This window comes from Callorhinus ursinus, unplaced genomic scaffold (genome assembly GCF_003265705.2).
Source record: "Callorhinus ursinus isolate GAN/ISIS: 27379988/994484 unplaced genomic scaffold, GSC_fseal_2.0 scaffold4, whole genome shotgun sequence".
Taxonomy (NCBI): domain Eukaryota; kingdom Metazoa; phylum Chordata; class Mammalia; order Carnivora; family Otariidae; genus Callorhinus; species Callorhinus ursinus.
Window position 1 is genome coordinate 85,772,089 of NW_027397066.1, and position 20,074 is coordinate 85,792,162.

Consider the following 20,074-nt stretch of genomic DNA (forward strand, 5'->3'; position numbering starts at 1 on the left):
TTCATAAGATTATTGTGATGATTAAATAAGCATTAGTCACATAAAATGCTTATTATATATAATGGAATGTTATACATACATAAAATACATAACATATATATAATGGAATATTACTCAACCATAGAAAAGAGTGAAATCTTGCCATTTGCAACATCGTTGGAGCTAGAGACTATAATACCAAGCGAAAAAAGTCTGTCAGAGAAAGACAAATACCGCGTGATTTCACTCATATGTGGAATTTAAGAAATAAAACATAAACATAGGGGAAAAAGAGGAAAACCAAGAAACAGACCCTTAACATAGAGAACAAACTGATGGTTACGGGGGGGGGGGGGGGGGGGGGGGGGGGAAGGATGTGTGTGAAATAAGTGATTCCAGTTAAGGAGTGCACTTGTTGTGATGAGCCCCAGGTGATGTATGGAATTGTTGAATTGCTAAATTGTACACCTGAAACTAATATTACATTGTATGTTAACTAACTGCAATTTAAATAAAAACTAAAAAAAAAAGACCCTTTTAAGTTAACAACGCTAAGGCCAACAATATCTTGCTGGTTAATGAGAACCCTCAATTTCACCTAACAGAGGTCCCTTCAGCTTTTATATTCACTAGGTTCATAAAATATGACCTGTTCCAGGTAATAAGCAATAAGACATTTTCGCTAATGGTAACTAACATTTCATCCCTTAACGTATCAGAGTCTCTATGAAAATCCTGATCCCTGGAATTTTGACATTGTTGCATATGCTGTAGGATTTCTTCTACCAACTTAAAGGTTTTGGCAACTGTAAATTGTAATGAGCACTTATTATATACCAGGTACCTCATTAAGCTCCAATAATTCAGAGTTAAAAGATAAATCTGGTGTTCTCTGGTAAGACATAAACTAAGTAAGACATAAGACATTGTCTGGTGTTCTCTGGTAGGAGATGAATGCAATGTTGAATGATAATGTCTTATAACAGACAAAAGCCAAGGAAATTGGGGAAGCATACAGGAAGACTATCCAAACCAAACCAGCTGACTTGGGCAGAAGCATGACAAGGAAGGATGCCTGTAGAATGTGATGGCGAGGCCGAGTTTTAACAGATGAGCAGGAATTAACCAAGTTAGAAGAGGTGAGGTCATTTTAAGGAGCTTGTGTGGAGGCACAGTGGTAGGAGAGAACATGTTACATTTAGGGAAATGCAAGTGTTTCTACAAGGCCACCTACTTGCATTTTGAACGATTGATGCTTAGATTTTTTTTAATTTAATATTTTACATACAAATTATTATGTGTCCATTTGTAGAGTTAAAACTGCATATGCTCTTATTGACCCATTATCAATAAAAAAAGAGAATTGATAGTACATGCATGTTTTCTAAGATCTACTAAATTCCATTGTGAACAGGAAGTGGAATGTTTTTAAGCCTTACTTTTGCATTTTGCCTAGTAACCATGATCCTAAACACCTGAGATATCCTAGGAGGCCAGGAAGGAATATTTATACTGCACTTCAGGAAAAGCAGCAATTAGCTCTCAGTCCCAGTTTGCCAGAGTGGGATCATATAAAACTTTTAATTCTGTCTTTCAGAAAAATGATAAGGTTGGAAGAAAGGGTCAAGGACCAGATGTAGGGACAAGTTATTTCTGTAATTATCTTGTTCTGTGACTCTGTATTTGATGCACTTTCATTAAGGAAATAAAAGCAATTTAACTCTGGTAAAGTTTGAATGATGTTAGGTACAAAAACTATAGACTGAAGTCTATTTTATCCTATGCATTCAAGGATTGTGTGAAATCCACCCAGAAAATTATAAATCTTATTCTATTTAAACACCATTCATCTGGAGTAATATTTACCTGTTTCTCATATCTGAGCATCTGAATTCTAACTATAATTTTTAATGTGAGTCCACCTGGTTTAAAGAAGTCTTTATAAATACCTACTTTTCAGACCCCTTTTTCAGGATTTATAAAAAAAATCCTCAAATTATACAAAAATGAATAATTTCACACGAAATACATACTATAAAAACGATGTACAATTTATTAAGAGTAGTATATTTTCACAAAGTATTTGGTTAGATTTTCAAAAACAACAAACAGTATGCAAGGTGATTCTAGTGTTAACCTCCATGCCACTCACAATGGGGTACTGGTATCTCAAACCTAGTCTTGTCTGAATGTTTTGAGTCTATATGTGTGTGCCATGCCATATTGAATGGTGCTGAATTTCAGTCTCTGGCAAAAAGTACTCAAACTCCAGATTTCACCAAGAGTATTTCTATAGTTCTTGCCTGATCCACATAATGCTGAAATTTAAGGTGTATCTTATTTCAATATGCTCTGTAAAGTACCAACTATAGCTGCTTATTTCCTGGGGAAGACATCTCCTGTGCATTTTCTAATCTGTGCTATGGTGTTGTGTATGTGTTCACATAAGCACCTGAATTTTTGGCCGAGAGATGGTTTCAAATTGGCAATATAGCACCTGAAAATAGCTTCTTGCTGTGATAATTTTGGATTCTATCAAAGATACTCTTTCACTACCATCTCCTCTCATTCCAAACCCTACCATTGTACTAGTTCAATGTGTTAACATTTAAACTTTTGTGCCCACTATAAGCAGAACTCACTACACCCATATGAACTCTGTATTTATTAATTGAAGACAAAGCAGTTAATACCACATCTCACAAAAAAATATATGTCAATAATTTGTAATTTACAAAGTTATTCAAATTAGAATAAAATAGGTAAGTTGTAAATCAAAATATGCCATTTTGCATAGTTTACTTTAGCAACTTTGAGATAAATCTGCCTGAAATGTGTTTTAAGGATTTTGATTTTTCTAAACTTTCATTAGCAAAATTTGTGACCCATATTATTCTTCCCCAACCTCCTTTTGGACTATCAAAATACTTTTCCAACCTGATCACACAATCTACTGAGGTCATATAGAGACAATGGCATTTGTGTGAACTGACAGAGAAAGGAAGATGCTTGCTTGCTTTATTTTGTTTTAATATGAAAAGGGAGACTTTTAACACAAGTCCCTCCAACCTAGTAAAAATAATTTACATTATTTACTTTTATTGCCCTTATCAATAGATCCAATTGTATTTCTGTTTAGCTCTTTATTTTTCTTATTCACTTTCACCTACTTTTTACTTATTTCATTAAGCTTTTAAAAATTACCTTATTTCTCTATGCTTACAAGACTTCTAAGGACATCTAACTGACAACTATATAGTGTCAAATCCAATTGTTCCTAGGAAATACAATGAACATGTCTGTCTCTATTCAAACAATTTAAAGTTATATACAATGACAGCTCTTATCTATAGAAATCATGGAATTCATCACTTGAAGGTGCTCTGAAAAATGCAAATGTGTTAATTGTCTACCTCTATTTTTCTATAAATTTTGTTCTGGGGGGACATATTTCATACTGCTTAAATCCCATACACTTGGACATAAACCAGAATAAAATGAAGGGGTGGATATGAATCTAGATGCTGTTCTTTTAGTCCAGAGTGAAAGGCTACTTTCATGCCTCTTCAGGCAGGAAGCAAGAGCTATTCCATGAAAATTCATCCATACTCACCGTCCCACCCTGAACATGAAATACTAAGCTGGGTTCTAAATGATCAGAACAAGTCTATACTTTGCTTTGAAATCACGAACTTTGCCATTTTATAGATACAGTGGTCATCTGTACAAGAGAGCAGAATTTTGGGAAGGATAGCATAAAACATTTTAAAAATCACTTTCTTGTCTATATTAAATTCTATAAGAATACTTATGAATAAACAAGAAGTAACTTTTCCTTCATTTCTCAAGAGCTGGCTCATGAGGAAAGGTAAAATACAGGATGTGGAGTATTCTAAAAACTAATCCTAAAAACTCATCTGAAAATGAGGATACTCTGGCCAAAAACCAATGAATAAATCACCTTCCTGGTAATGTAATTTTCACTTTAGGGAATCTTTAACTCTTGAGAGCTTCTTAACAGCACACTTTATTAATTTTTCTTTTATCTTAGTTTTCTATGACTAGTCTTCTTTCTTATTCCAGCTCCAACAAGTTCATAGAACAAATAGTAAAAGTCTTAGAGTAAATGTTTGAAACAAGGATCACCTTACTCTAGGGGCCAAGTCTATCTCACCAATTCTGGAATTACTGAAGGCCAGATCTGCTCTTTTCCCCAATTTCCAGCACTTGGTCTTTCTGACCCAGAAGCCTACTGGATACCTGTGAGAGAATAATTGATATTATAAAAAGAATTGTTCCCAGCTATTAAGAGGGCAACACCAGGCCCTTATTTAATTATAAATGTGTTTCATAAGCAATTATAAAGAAAAAAATTAATAAGGGAGTCAAAGAAGGAAGTGGTTCTTTCACATCAATGAAAATGCTTTGAGAATTCTAAGCTAGTATACACTCAATCTATAAATATTTTTATAGAATCCCCTATTATGTACCAAATATGGTACTAGGTGTTAGGAATATATCAATGAATGGATAGGACAAGGTTTCTGACCTCATTCAGTTTATGTTCTAGTGGGAAGGACGAACACTGAAAATGTATTTAAAAAATAATCATGTGTATAATCAAAGTATTAGAAATACTGCTAAGTTTGATAAATAAAATAATCAGTGGAAGGTAAGTATTCCAGGCAGGGACAAGTAGGTACAAAGACTCTGTGGTGGGAAATGGCTTCTCGGGTTAACATTAAGAGATGAGGTTGGAAGGATGAAGGGGAGTAAGTCGGAGGGGGAGATGAACCATTAGAGATGATGGACCCTGAAAAACAAACTGAGGGTTCTAGAGGGGAGGGGGGTGGGGGGATGGGTTAGCCTGGTGATGGGTATTAAAGAGGGCACGTTCTGCATGGAGCACTGGGTGTTATGCACAAACAATGAATCATGGAACACTGCATCCAAAACTAATGATGTAATGTATGGTGATTAACATAACAATACAAAATTATTAAAAAAAAAGAGATGAGGTTGGAGGCAAAGTATTCAACACCTTGTAGACCATGGTAAGGATTTGGATTTTATTCTGGGAGAAATAAGAATTCATTAAAGCATTTTTGGTAGAAGATTTCCAAGATGTGATTTAAATTTTTGAAAGACCACTTTGGCTGCTATGTGGAGAGAGGCAAGGGGGCAGCAGGGAGAATGGAGGCTATAATAGGATCCATGAGAAATAAGAGTTAAGAATGTCATCACAGAGACTAGAACACAACAATATATTCAAAATAGCATGTTTTTGTATGTTCCCATTTGAATACCAGATTCAAAAATCCCTATGAACATGTGGAATTACGTTTCTGCACTGTTTGTGCAGGTAAAAGATCGATGTGGCAGGTAAGTCCAAGAACAAGTCAGCCTTCTTTTGAAATCTTGGCAGTTTGGCTTGTCAGCTGGAGAAGTAACAGTATGAAATCAGTAGGAGTAAGTGAGTTTAGTGGATTTAAATCAAGTCTCCATGTAAAGAGTCCTTAGAACTGCATTTTTAATTCCACCTAAAATGGCTACTTTGGGATACAGATTTCAGTCAAATAAACAGATAAGGCTAGGATGAAAAGAAGAACAGGACATGAAGTCAATGTGCAAGTTATTTCAGGGCTAGCTGATCCTGATGATGACGCTTACTCTTTTACTGTCCATGCCCCCCTCCTCCCACCCCATCTTTTTACCCAACTTCCTGCCATTGACTCTGAATATGTCCTGCTGCTTGGTCTAGCCTGGTCTAGTCTGGTCTAGTCTGGCTCACTCTTCAACCTCACTGGACTCCAGGTATTTGAAAAGCACTATTGTTCTTCCATGAAGTCCCCACTTGGGCATTGTCTTTTACCTTTGATTTAAATGCAGATACTCCCATTAAATTGGGTGCTAATTCAACTAGACTTTGTGAATGAAGCATGGGTAACAGACCACAAGCAGCCTCATTTTAGCAAAGGTCCTAATAGCTTTCACAGCTCTAGAAAGTTGTCAGCTTCAACCGAGTGTGCTACTACATGTACAAAAAGGTAATGCTACGGCTGCTATTTGAGAGTGTGACAATGAAATACATGCTAGTTCCAGTCACTGAGAAAAATAATTATTAAAGTGTACACCATAGCGACCGTAGATAGTATTATGTACTATGGGGGATTCAACAGTAAATGATTTGGTGTCTGCTCTCATCCCATATGCCCTGAGAACATGGCCTCATTAATTCCAGAAGGCCCCATTAAAAAGGTGGCTGTGCTCTGCAACCTTGTTTTCTCACCCATTAACAACAGCTCCCTGACCACGAGATGGCCTTTTTCATATAGGATTACATGACACCACTCTGACTCTCCTAAACATAGCTCACATAGTATAATAAGAAACAACTGGCTTTGGCCAAAAGAAACTCAGCTGCCACCAGCCTAAGTGATACTCTTTCTTGTCGCTAGGGAGTTACTATCTAGTTGGGGAATAAAAAATGTGCTTACATGAAATAATCACTGAATAATTCTAGGCAACATAAAAGTAAGATCTCTTTATCCATTGATTGAGGAAAGGACATCTCAAGTGAACTCTTATTTTTGCTAGCCTTATCATACGCTGCTAGTGAAGCTTAAATATTTCAAAAACTGTTTCATTCTTTAGGTCAAGTCTTTTGTTTTTCTCCTGAGGAAAGTCTAGAAAGATGCTTCTAGTAAAGCTCTCAGGACAGCTGTAGACAGGAACTCCAATACTCACTATGCTACTCTTCCAAAAACAACCCCATTTTACTGTAAAGTGGACATGGGCATCTGGCCTCAGTAGTAAAACTTTGAAATTAGATATGATCATTGCCAAAAAATCTATTTTGGTAAATGAACTTCTAATATGATCCCCTCACAAAGAGAAATGATATACATGTAAACAGAGGTATGTATAGATATAGAAACAGTGCCTACTGCATGTAAAGCCCCAACACTCCATCAGTAAATAGAAGAGACATACGTCCTGCCCGTTCCACGAGGAGAAATGGTCATTAAATAAACACACAATTAATTATATAAGACTATCATGATACGTGCTTGAAGAAGAAATATAAGTGCTTTGAAAATGTATAACAATGTTTTGATCTAGTCTTGGGGACCTGAATTAGTTGTTAGGATTCCTTTTTAGCCCTAATCCATTAACTTCTTATCACTTACTTGAAAGTGTTCTGGACTTCCTATTAGCCAGTGGCTTCTGTAGCTTCCTCATTGGCAACAGAAAAGTTCTGCTAGTTTTCTGTAGGACTTTCACACTCTAACTTCTGGAAAACTATGTGAGACCAGTCACTGGAGGGACTATAATTAGGACCACAGTCCCCATACCCCCATGTTATTAGTGTATCTGGTTCAGCAGAACCAGCCACACCTCCCAAGTTATCTATCACGATGAGGACACTTGTCTCTACATGGCTCTGTACATGGCCCACTGTCCTCCATCACTCTAAATCCTTGCCTTGTGCCTTCTGGGACTCATCATCTGTTACCATCTAATCCCTGTATCTTCAGCCTCTGCTCAGCATCCTCAATACCTTTGTCCTCTCACTGAAGCTTGATCCTCCCCAAGGTACAACTTTCCCTGAAGCCTTCTCAAGTGATGGCTTTTTTCTCTCTGACATCTTATGTCTTGCTGGGTTTTGCTCTTCATTGCTGACTCATGTATGGCCTCTGATAAAAGCATGCTTACACACACACACACACACACACACACACACAATGAAAACTCCTATCAGTTTCTACTACAAGCTAATAGCATTTATATAATGATTACATGGATGTGATATAACCTTCACAATAACATATATCCCTAACTCTATTTTACAGATCCATTTGGAGACACTGGGATGTTAAGTTAATTGTCCAGTCAGCTAGAAAATATTAGAGCCAGGTTTGAACCCTGACAGTCCAGCTCTTAGAGTCCATCCTCTTAATTATGTCATACTGCCTCCCACCATTTGGTGCCATTGTCCTGTCTTCCCAGCCAGTGCCTCTTCTTCAGGGAAGATTTTAGCCCTAAAATCACTGTCATCAATCTTGGTGACTTCAATAGACACGGGGAAGGTCCTTTCAACACAAAGACCCCACAGTCCCTTGATGTCATCCCCTCCACCATCGACCCTTTTCAGTGCCCACTAGGTCTTGTCATTACCAATAATGGCTCCTAAATTTCCCCCAATGTGGTCACCATCTCTCAGATTTCCACTTCAAACCTCCAGGACCTCTACTCCCACAAGTTTTCTGCCTGATTTTCTCCTTGCCACTTGGATTCCATGTGTTATTCTTACAATCAGTCCCTTGCATGCACCTTCTATTTCTTTTCCCCTTTATGCCTCAGGCTTTCTTGCCTGATACAGCTCGAATCCACACTGAATCCAGTTCACCCTCTCTCACCTGCCTGTGCAGCTGAACTTGAAGAAAAATGCAGTCAGATTTACTTTAAATTTGCAAAGGCAAACCTCAGCACCTCCTAGAAATTCTGTTTTACTGATTAGTTCTCTTTCCCAGTTCAGGGTAACAATTTTACCTACTGTCCTCCCTCCACAAACCTGAAGTATCACCTATTTAACCCTGCATAGGTAATAATCTTGCCTCTCATTTCCTGGACAATAAGAATCCATAAAAAAAGACCATCCTTATCCTCCCACCTGCAAACCTCCAACTACCTGTGTCCGTGCTCATATACACTGCCTCCCATCCTTTCTAAAGGGATGGCAGTCTAAGGCCATTTTCAACCATAATTTTTTCTATTTATAATATAATTCTTAGTACCATTTACAAACCAACTATATATACTGAAAATTTAAACAAAATAAAACCAAGTGAACCTGTATCCAACATTTTGTTTATTTGTTTGTTTGTTTAATTTTCAGCTTATCTACTGTTTCCTCTTGGGAACTATCCCAGTAGTTTTATTCTTCCCAGAGTAATTGTGTACATATCAACACGATTGATTGCAGAAATAAGTAATAGATGTAGTATCTTCACTTTCTTACTGGATTCCCATAATGAATTCTGCATTTTTCAGCATACTGAGGTTTTAAATTATTAATCATGTACATAGTCCAAAACCACTCCATAACATACAACATATAATATAGAGAGAAAAAAGTATACCCTGGTGTCCAGTGTTTCTGGTGACAATATAAACCAGAAGAGGAAACCTGAGCCATTTGTACATGTCACCCAAGATAAAAAGACGAAAACAACATTTAAAAAGTAAAGGGAGCCTAAGCAAACTTTTATGCATATACCTTCAGCATAGTTTGGTATGATCAATCACACATATATTTTCCTAATTTCCCATCCCATTCTTACGAAAGGAGGTATCAGCTGAGTTGTCTAGAACGATAGTTCATGACTGTTTAGGTTAATATTAACATCAGTTTTATAGTTTAGTATTGAAATATAACACTTGCTTCAAAAATTTAATTCTTACATCCTTGTGAAAGTATGAGAGAGGTAGATCAGACCCCTTGGTTACTTAGGTTATAAAACTTGGTATTAATGTTCATTATTTTCCCTTTCTACCTCTCATCTCTTCAATAGACTGGAGGGCACGCTGTCCTTAGAAAGCTTACAAGAAGCTTATAATCTACTTGGGGAGAAAGGACACATACATAAAACCTCAGATGGTGGCCTGAATATATAATTTAGTATGTATTTATACTCAGTGGGAAATGAATGTATTCCAAACTGAGAGATCTGGCATGAATTACCTGTATGCAATCAGTTATCAAACTTCTTTCATTCTTCAAAAAACCTTCTACACAAATCTTAATCTTGTTTTTAATTAACTACTCATGTCTTGATGTCATCACTCCCACAGGGATTACTACAACAGCTTCCTACCAAGCCTTTTTATCCTCCAATTCATGCTATAGTTCACTGCCAATATATAACTCCCTAAGCATTGTTTTTTTTTTCTATGTGGATTTTTAATTTTTTTCAATTTTTTATTGTTATGTTAATCACCATACATTACATCATTAGTTTTGGATGTAGTGTTCCATGATTCACTGTTTTTGCATAGCACCCAGTGCTCCATTCAGTACGTGCCCTCTTTAATACCCATCGCCGGGCTAACCCATCTTCCCACCCCCTCCCCTCTAGAACCCTCAGTTTGTTTTTCAGAGTCCATCATCTCTCATGGTTGGTCTCCCTCTCCAATTTCCCCCCCTTCATTTTTCCCCTCCTGCTATCTTCTTCTTCTTTTTCCTAAGCATTGTTTTTGCTACTCCCTGCTTGAAAACATTTTAGTTCTCCCTACATCAAAACTTGTGTAGTCTTAACTACTTTGCTCAACCTTTAAGACATGTCAGAATCTGTTCACATCCTTATTTCCTGAGAGGCACCCACTCCTCAGTCCAATCAGGTCAGTATCCTCACAATGAAACTATGGAAATCCATTATATCTGAGCCCTCACAACTCTTCCCCCACTGAGGCAGCTTTCCTCACCTCTTCTGCCTCTGAAATTTTAGCCTCTCCTTCAAGGTCCAGCTAAGACCCATTATCTCCACGTTACCTTCTCACACTGTATCTCTTTGTCCCCTCTCCTCTATGCTTCTGTGATACCCATGGTATGTACCACATAGAATAGCACCTGCCTGCTGAATTTATGCAAAAGTTGATTCTTTCTAAATAGTAACTCCTAAAAGTCAGCAACAGCATTTTGTACAAATTCTACAGCACCTGCACAGTCATGAATACATAGTTGGAATTTATTAGATAGATACCTAGTGTGTTTATGACCCCTCTCTTTGCTAGTTCATATTTTCTAAAAAGAAATATATACCTAAATAAGTTAGTAAAAAAATTATATGTGTGGGTATGTAGTATAGATTTACAGCTTTTATTTAAAGGATATTTCTGGAACTTTAAAAAGAATCTAATAAGCACTTAAAATGAGACTTCTCTCTTTTTTTTTTTTTTTCCGAATTGTGAATCTGAGCAATATCCTGGGTCAGTACCAAGAGTAAAAACTAAGGAAGGTATTATCTGGCCTCTGGATAATGGAGAATGTACTGTCCTGAAAACTTATGATTTACTTTGCATCTTAGACAAAGCTGGCCAGGTAAGGTTTCCTCTATCACAGTGCCTAGCACAAGCCTGGGGATATACGTGCTCAATAATTTCTTGTTCATTGATTGAATTTTTGGTAATTAGCTGAAGAGAAGATTCCATGTCTGAAATATGCTCATGATATCTTCAGGATTTAGATCTAGGTGGAATTTCCTAGGGCAATCCCTCATTTTAACTTCAAGAAGTGATGTAATTAATGGGAAGCTAATATTCTAATTACCCATTTTTAGATTTTACTACTATCTTGAGAGGTAGCAGGCCAAGGTCCTTGCTGCTGTACTTCTAGTAATTTTTTTGAATGACAAAAATTTTTAGAGGTAGAAACAGTTTTAGAAACCATTTATCCTAACCCATTCACTCTTTAGCGCGAGGATACAGACCCAGAGTAAACATAGATCAGGTCATTGAGGGAAGTCAAGGCAAGAATCAAGCTCTCTTAATCCAGTAACTACCTTATCTCCATTTAAATAATAAAGGATGGCAAAATACCGTCAAATCCTGGGGCTGAATAGAACTTACAGATGGTTCATTATTCTTTGCTTTAACACTTCCAGTAATTGGCAAACAGCTCTTCCTACAATGGAAGGCCTCTAAAAATTAGAAATGTTCTTTGAAAGAGTAATTCTCAGTCTTATATTGAGTCAAAATCTGCCTTCGCACAACTCTGGATTCTAGCCTAGCCTTGGTTTCTTTTCTTTCTTTCTTTTTTTTTTTTTTTTTTATTACTAGCCTAGCCTTGGTTTCTTATGGAATAACAGCCATCCACTGTCTCTTCCATGAGGCAGATATTTCCAAACAAAACATGTGACTGGAAAGTTTCCCTTTCCCTGAGTTCTTCCAAACTTCCTTCTTATGGTATCACCTCCCTCTGTTTTGATAATAATCTTAGAATTTTGCCTTGGATGTGTTAGAATGCTTTCAGTTAAAGGTGATTAAAAAAAATCAATTTGGCTTAAAGAATAACTAAAGCTTCCAGCCTCAGGGCAATTTAGGCACAGTTTGGTCAGAGCTCTGAGTCTATTTTCCTTCGTTTGCTGTTCTCTGCCTTTATCACCGTGTTAACTTTCTCCCCAAACTGACTTCCCTCATAGTTGTTGGATGCCTGCCAGCAACAATTAGTGCTGCATGATGCCTCATTCAGCAGGAGAGGCAAGTTGCTTCCCATTAACTGCTGGGAAAAAGAAAACACTGAGATTTACAACAATTGGCCACCCCTGAACCAATCCCTAAATGCCACACACTGATAAGCCTAGGCCTAGATTAATTAAACCAATTATAGTGAAAAGAAAGATGGAATTTTCCTGGGCAGCCTTAGCTAGTCATAGCCTACCCTTGAAGCTGAGGTAAAGTCAAGTCCAGTCAAACCTTACTGCATACTAGCATCAACAGGGCAGGTGGAATAGACACTGAAATAACCATATCTTCTGTCTGCTATGCCTGTAAGTGTATGTGATACTCAGGATGGGTCTGACTAAACTCTGAGTTCAGTGAAATATTAGGAATCAGTCTTATTGCACTTCTCTCATTTTGGAAAATATTCCTCTATTAATGCAATCTTAGCTTGAATGTTTTTATTATTTTTTTTAAGATTTTAGTTATTTGAGGGAGAGAGAAAGCACGAGCAGGGAGAGGGGCAGGGGGAGAAGCAGGCTCCCCGCTGAGCAGGGAGCCCGATGTGGGACTCAATCCCAGGACCCTGGGATCATGACCTGAGCCAAAGGCAGACGCCTAACCGACTGAGCCACCCAGGTGCCACTCTTTTTTATTTTTTAAAGCTGGTGTAACTTTTGGAGTTTGTGGTTAACAAAAGGACTGCTTTATCTTTTAATTTTAATTTTTTTTATTTTTAAAAATATTGTATTTATTTGTTTATTTATTTATTTATTTAGTTGAGAGCGAGAGCAAGAGAGCACAAACAGGGGAGGGAGAAGGAGACTCCCCACTGAACAGGGAGCCCTGACAGGCTTTTCGCAGAGATCCCAGGACCCTGAGATCATGACCTGAGCTGAAGGCAGACTCTTAACCAACTGAGCCACACAGGTCTCAAATTCTTAATTTTTAAAAAATTTTGCTTTGTATTGCTTGAAATGAACTTTTATAAACTCTAATATAACTGATTTTTTTAAAAAGATTTTATTTATTTATTTTACAGAGAGAGACACAGCGAGAGAGGGAACACAAGCAGGGGGAGTGGGAGAGGGAGAAGCAGGCTTCCCGCTGAGCAGGGAGCCCGATGTGGGGCCTGATCCCAGGACCCTGGGACCATAAGCCGAGCTGAAGGCAGACACTTACCCTCTGAGCCATCCAGGTGCCCCTCTAATATAACTGATTTTAAAAGCCAAAACTTTACATGCATTTCTATTGCTAAATCTCAAAATCCTGATATTTATGCCTTGTTCTATTTTCTAAAACATTTTAAATTTTGTTTCTATCCGTCAGTATATTAGCTTATTTCTTCAAGACTGATGTTTCTTCACCCAGATTAGATTTTAAAATGTGACCAAGACAAGGCCAAGGACAAAGCCATGAGGTACACACCATGAGAAACCCCCCTGCAAGCTAACACAAGATTACTAATTACATGCAGTTTTTCAACCAACTACACATCCATCTACCCTTACTATCATCCAGGCATATTTCTATACTACTTCACAAGGACATCCTGAATGACCTCATCAGATCCTCACCTAGATACAAATACTGCCACCTCCCAACCTCCTGAAATCTCCCAGGTTACACAACCTATAGGAAACAAAATTAGGTTAATTTGGCAGGAATGTTTTTATTGCTTTCAGACTGGATCCTACAAATAGTTTCATTATTTTCTAAATACTCTCAATTCCTTGTTAGAATAATCCGTTCTAAAATGCTATTAATGATCAACATCGCTGATCTAATAGTCGCTAGAATCTACCTTTTCATCCTTTGCAAGAATTGAGGTGATATTTGCTCAGATCACATCTCTTGGCACCACTCCCTTTCCTTATGATTTCTGTAGACTACTGCCAATCATTCTGTGATTGCATCTTTAAGTGCTTCAACACCCTGGAATGTAATTTGTCTATGGCTGCAAACTAGAATTCATTTAAATGTCTGGGTGGCTTTTTATAATCTCTTCTTTTTATTTTTTCTGGGACTTCAGTTCACTCTCAACTGTGTTTTTCTAACCGTTCTATTTTGATAATAACTTTTGCATAGTGGCAAGGACAGATAAAATAGGAGTGAAACGATTCCGTCTCCTGTCTGTATTTGCTAGCATCTCACCATCTTTTCTAAGCAGTAGGGAGATCTAGTCTACATTCATAATTATGATTCCTAGCCTTTACATAAGTCTTCTCCATTGGGAAAATTCCTCTTGTTCTCAACCTCTTTGTTATCTAACTTTTATTCGTTTATCAGATCTTAGAGATAATCTCCCTGAGAAGCCTTCATTGATCCTCCACACCTAAACTAGGCACCTTTCCTATGTCCCATGACACCTCATGACAGTCTTCCATGGAATGTAGCACATTATATTGTAATTGCCTGTTATCATGTCTGCATTTCCCATTTAACTATAAGCTAGAAGGCAAGGACCTAATAATATTTTTGGCAGAGATTTTCAGAGAGCTTGATACTGAAGGGGTGCTTAGTCAATATTATTAACTATTAAATGAATTAAAAGGTACTTTTTGTTAGTTTTAGCATTTTTCCAGTTCTTATATTTTTTTCCAAAATTTATTTTACTGTCACATCACTGAACAAATTTCCTTGGTGGTCAAAACTAAATCAAAAGTAACAGTTTCTTCCAAGCTTTTCCCAGTAAAAAGGATGGATCTTAGACTTCCAACAAGTTTAATGAACTTAAAATATTTCTTAAGAAGAAAGGAAAAAAATCTAGTATCCATGCATACTCAATCAGAAAACCATGGCTCATTATAAATTTCTTTTTGAGTCCTATGGAGCACATTCCTACAAATGGGAACTTGTGAAAATCAAATGACCACCTTTTGCAAAGGCAAACTGAAATAAATTTCCTGGTTTAAGATTTCTTTAAACCCATTGCAATCATTAAGACAACTTAAACATTTTGAAAGCTTGGAAAATACATTTTTTTATCAAATGTGCTTAGTGAATTTTACATAGTCTTTAGTTTTTCTGTTTTACCAAGGGTATTTCCTACTGATATGCTTTTCTTACAATAAACCTCGTTAACTTATCCAATTTGTCACATGTCCAGTTTATAAAATTTTAAAGCTAATGGTATAAAAATTCAAATAATGATATTTCATATTTATAAGAGCATCCTGGAATGAAGAAATAATGAAGACACAGTCAGCTTCTATTAAAAGTATAGGATTGAATGTTTAAGAAGTTACCTACCTATAGGAAGGTGGAATCATTTTGATTTTATCTGATTTTAAAATTTAAGTAGATGTGCTGCAGGTTGGTTCTTGAACAGGTGACAAAAATACCATGTTTTGTCACTTTTTTTTTTTTCTCTTTAGCCCTGGATATGTAGCAATTGTCTTGATCTGCTGCCACAGATTGGCTGCTCCAGCATTTTTTCAAACTCTCTCGGGCTATGCCTACATGCTTGATGACAAACTGACCTGACCATAGTTTTAAATTGTACTAATCAGTCAAAGGCCATTTATAAGCAACTACCATTGATTGAGACCCAGAAGTATGTTTCTCTGATTAGGATTCAGAGAGAAAAATTGTTACTGATTGGTACAATTGAAAGTTATGGTACAAATTATTCTGCAGCAATTCTTTTTTTTTTAAGTTTTTTATTGTTATGTTAATCACCATACATTACATCATTAGTTTTGGATGTAGTGTTCCATGATTCATTGTTTGTGCATAACACCCAGTGCTCCACGCAGAACGTGCCCTTTTTAATACCCATCACCAGGCTAACCCATACCCCCACCCCCCTTCCCTCTAGAACCCTCAGTTTGTTTTTCAGAGTTCATCATCTCTCATGGTTCGTCTCCCCCTCCGATTTCGCCCCCTTCATTCTTCCCCGCCTACTATCTTCTTCTTTTTTTTCCCCTTAACATATATTGTGTTATTTGTTTCAGAGGTACAGATCTGTGATTCAACAGTCTTGCACAATTCACAGCACTCGCCATAGCATATACCCTCCCCAATGTCTATCACCCAGCCACCCCATCCCTCCTGCCCCCCAAACACTCCAACAACCCTCAGTTTGTTTCCTGAGATTAAGAATTCCTTGTATCAGTGAGGTCATATGATACATGTCTTTCTCTGATTGACTTATTTCACTCAGCATAACACCCTCCAGTTCCATCCTCGTTGTTGCAAATGGCAAAATCTCATTCCTTTTGATGGCTGTTCTGCAGCACTTCTTTAGCTAAGTAATGATGAACCCTAAGAGAGAAGACTTAAAAATAAGTCATTTTTAATTTTTTAAAGTATTATTAATATAATTAGAATTCATTTTGTACATGGTGCTAATATAGCCATGAATTATCTGTACTATCTGGGGTAAATCACCTAACCTCTTGAGGTCTCAATTTTCCGTATAAAAAAATTAGGCTCTCTAAAAATTGCAATCTACAGAGTATATAGTAGGGAGTTTTTAAGTTATTTCAATGTCAGAAAGCTCTTAGGAACTTTGTACTAAACCACAATAAAGATTCACAAGTTCACTGTAGTTTCTGATACATGAAAACCACTCAGTAATTAATGAATTGGGGAATGAATAGGAGAATGAATGAAAAAAGTAAATTAATTAATAAAAATTAGATTAGCTTCTGTCTAAATTTACATCAACCCTATGGTCTAGTAATTATTTTTTGTTGCTCTGAAGTCCTATCATATATGCGTTTGACTATGGAAAAGTGAATCAAGTTACTTCTTAAATACAGTTTGAGGACTAAAATGTTTTTAATATTCAAAGTCATAGGTATTAATAAAAATGATCTTTGGTAGCAATAATATTAGAAAGCACTAAAAAAGGGAGAAAATAGTTCGACCTAAACAACTACTGTTAATCCTTTTCATTGTCTCTGTGACATTGATGAGAAGTTCTTGAACTTGTCCACAGGGCTAATTATCTATTATTTTCATCACCTTATGGGGCTTTGATCCTATCTGTGACTCAGCCTAAAATCTCAACTAACCCTTGAAGTAAATCAATAAAAATATTCTTGTTTATATACTGGTTACAACTAATATCTCATATAACCTCAATTTGACTTCATTTGAAGCAATGTTTTCCTCAACAATTCATTCATTCAAAATTGTAGAATCCAAGAGTGAAGCATACTTCTTCCCTCCAGGACAAGAGGACCCATCAAATGAGAAAAGGTAGTAAGTTTTTTGTAACTCTTTTACTTAGGTCATATTATTAGTCCTTCTCTTTATGAAAAGAAAAGAAAATAAAAGGTTTTTTCCTACTTTTTTGAAGTTTTGTATGAAAAATTAGTGCAACTTCTTTTGACTTACCCTGCATATATTCCTGAATTCATAAAAACTTGGCTCAGTCTTTATTTTCACTATAGCTGAGTAGGTAATAGGCTCTAATGTTGTTGTAATTCACTGGCATTCTCTGTTATAATGCCTTTATTGATCTGTTTCTGGGGATTTTTGCTTTTATTCATAGAAACAATTTCCTTGTATATCTGGACATTTTTTACTACATGCTAGACATTGTCTTTGAAAAATTATTTGCCAAATACTTTGGGGACTACAATAATGGTACCTTCCTCCAAGTGTTATGCTTGTGTTTGCTTGGGGTACTGCCAATTCAAGACCAGAGATTACACAAAAAACTCATGACCTAGACTGTGTTATTCCAATGAGTCTCACTCTAAGGCGTGGCACTTTGAAATTTCTGCTCATTGTGGAGACAATCTCCTGTTTGAATCTTATAAGAGCTCTAAGCTTTGCTTCTGAGTGCTTAATTTCCTGAACATCTCATAACAAAAGTCTTTTTTTGTTTTGTTTTGTTTTTATCCCCTGGGATAATCAAATGCAGTTGGGGCAAAATAAGCTTCTTTTAACATTCTTCTGCACTAAATGCACAAATAGTAGAATTCTTATTCAGAAATAAAGCCTTTTTGTTTTTGACCTTTAGTTGATGCCTTTTGGTGTGTATACTCACAAACGGATTTTTTTTTTCTCTCTACAAGAGAATTGACATGAATCCTGGTTAGTTCAGGCTGCTATAATCAACTGTCTATGTACTATAGACCAAGTAGCTTATAAATGAAATTTATTTCTCACAGTTCTGGAGACTAGAGGTCTGAGATCAGAGTATCAGTATGGTCAGGTTCTGGTGAGAACCCTCTTTTGGGTTGCATACAATGGTAGATAATATGGAGCTTTCATCCTGAAAACCTATTTTTTTTCCACTGCCTTTGTTTCACTCTTCTGAGAATGGAGACAGAATTATAGAACAGTTCAGCAACAACGTAGGTCCACAGTTTAGTCAATTTTCCTAAACAATAGTATTAAAGTCCCTCACTATATGGCTCGACCGAGACCAGCCTTTGGAAAAAATTTCAGAATAACAAAAGCCTTTCTAATTAAACCGAAGCAGCACTTTTTGTTTTTTAAGCACATTTTCGGTAATAAGCAGTAAGAAGGTACATTCCTTTTAAACAGCTTAATGAGATATAATTTACATGCCATAATATTCACTCATTTAAACTTCAATGATTTTTAGTATATTTATTGAGTTGTATACTATAATTACTATAATCTAATTTTAGAACATTTTCATTACCTCAAAAAGAAATCTGTACCCATTAGCATTCATTTCCAATTTGCCTTCACCCAACCTTCCCCACCCCTAGCTCTAGGCAATCATTAATCTATTTTGTCTTCATAAAATTGCCTAGTCTAGACATTTCAAATAAATGGGACATATGCTATGTGGTCTTTTGTGACTGGCTTCCTTTACTTAGCATACTGTTTTTGAGGCCCATTCATGTTGTAGCATATATCAGTACTTCATTCCTTCCTATTGCACCATAATATTCCATTGTATACATACACCACGTTTAGTTTATTCATTCAGTTGTGGGAAATTTGTATTGTTTCAACTTTTTGGCTATTATAAATAATTCCTCTATAAATATCTGTGTACATGTTTAGATATTGATATGTTTTTGTTTCTTTTGAGTAAATACTTAAGAATGGAATTTGTAGGTCATATAGTAACTCTATATTTAACATTTTCAGGAACTGCCAAACTGTTTTCCAATGTAGCTGCAACAATGAATATTCCCACCAGCCAAGTATGAGAGTTTCAATATCTTTGCATCCTCACCAACATTTATCAGTCTTTTTTTAATTGAAGTATAATTGGCATACAATATTATATTAGTTTCAGTACAACATATTGATTCAACAATTCTATATGTTACTTAATGTTCACCACAATAAGTGTACTTACCATTTGTCACAATACGATATTATTACAGTATTATTGGCCATATTCCCTATGCTGTACTTTTCATCTCCATGATTTATTTATTGTGTAACTGGAAGCTTGTAACTCTTAATCCCCTTTAACTATTTCACCCATTCCCCAACCCACCCCTCCTCTGGCAAACATCAGTTGATTTTCTGTATTTAAGAGTCTGTTTCTGGACTTTTTATTTGTTTGTTTTTTAGATGCCACATATAAGAGAAATTATGTGGTATTTGTCTTTATCTGACTTATTTCACTTAGCATAATACCCTCTAGGTCCATCCATGTTGCTGCCAATGGCAAGATCTCATTTTTTTTTATGACTAATATTCCAGTGTGTGTGTGTGTGTGTGTGTATACACAGACCATGATGGGATAACTGGATACACACACACACACACACACACACACACACACACACACACACCCCACATCTTGTTTATCCATTCACCTGTTGATGGACACTTAGGATGCTTCCATATTTTGGCCATCATAAATAATGCTGCAATAAACATGGGGTCTATGTATCTTTTTGAATTAGTGTTTTTGTTTTCTTTA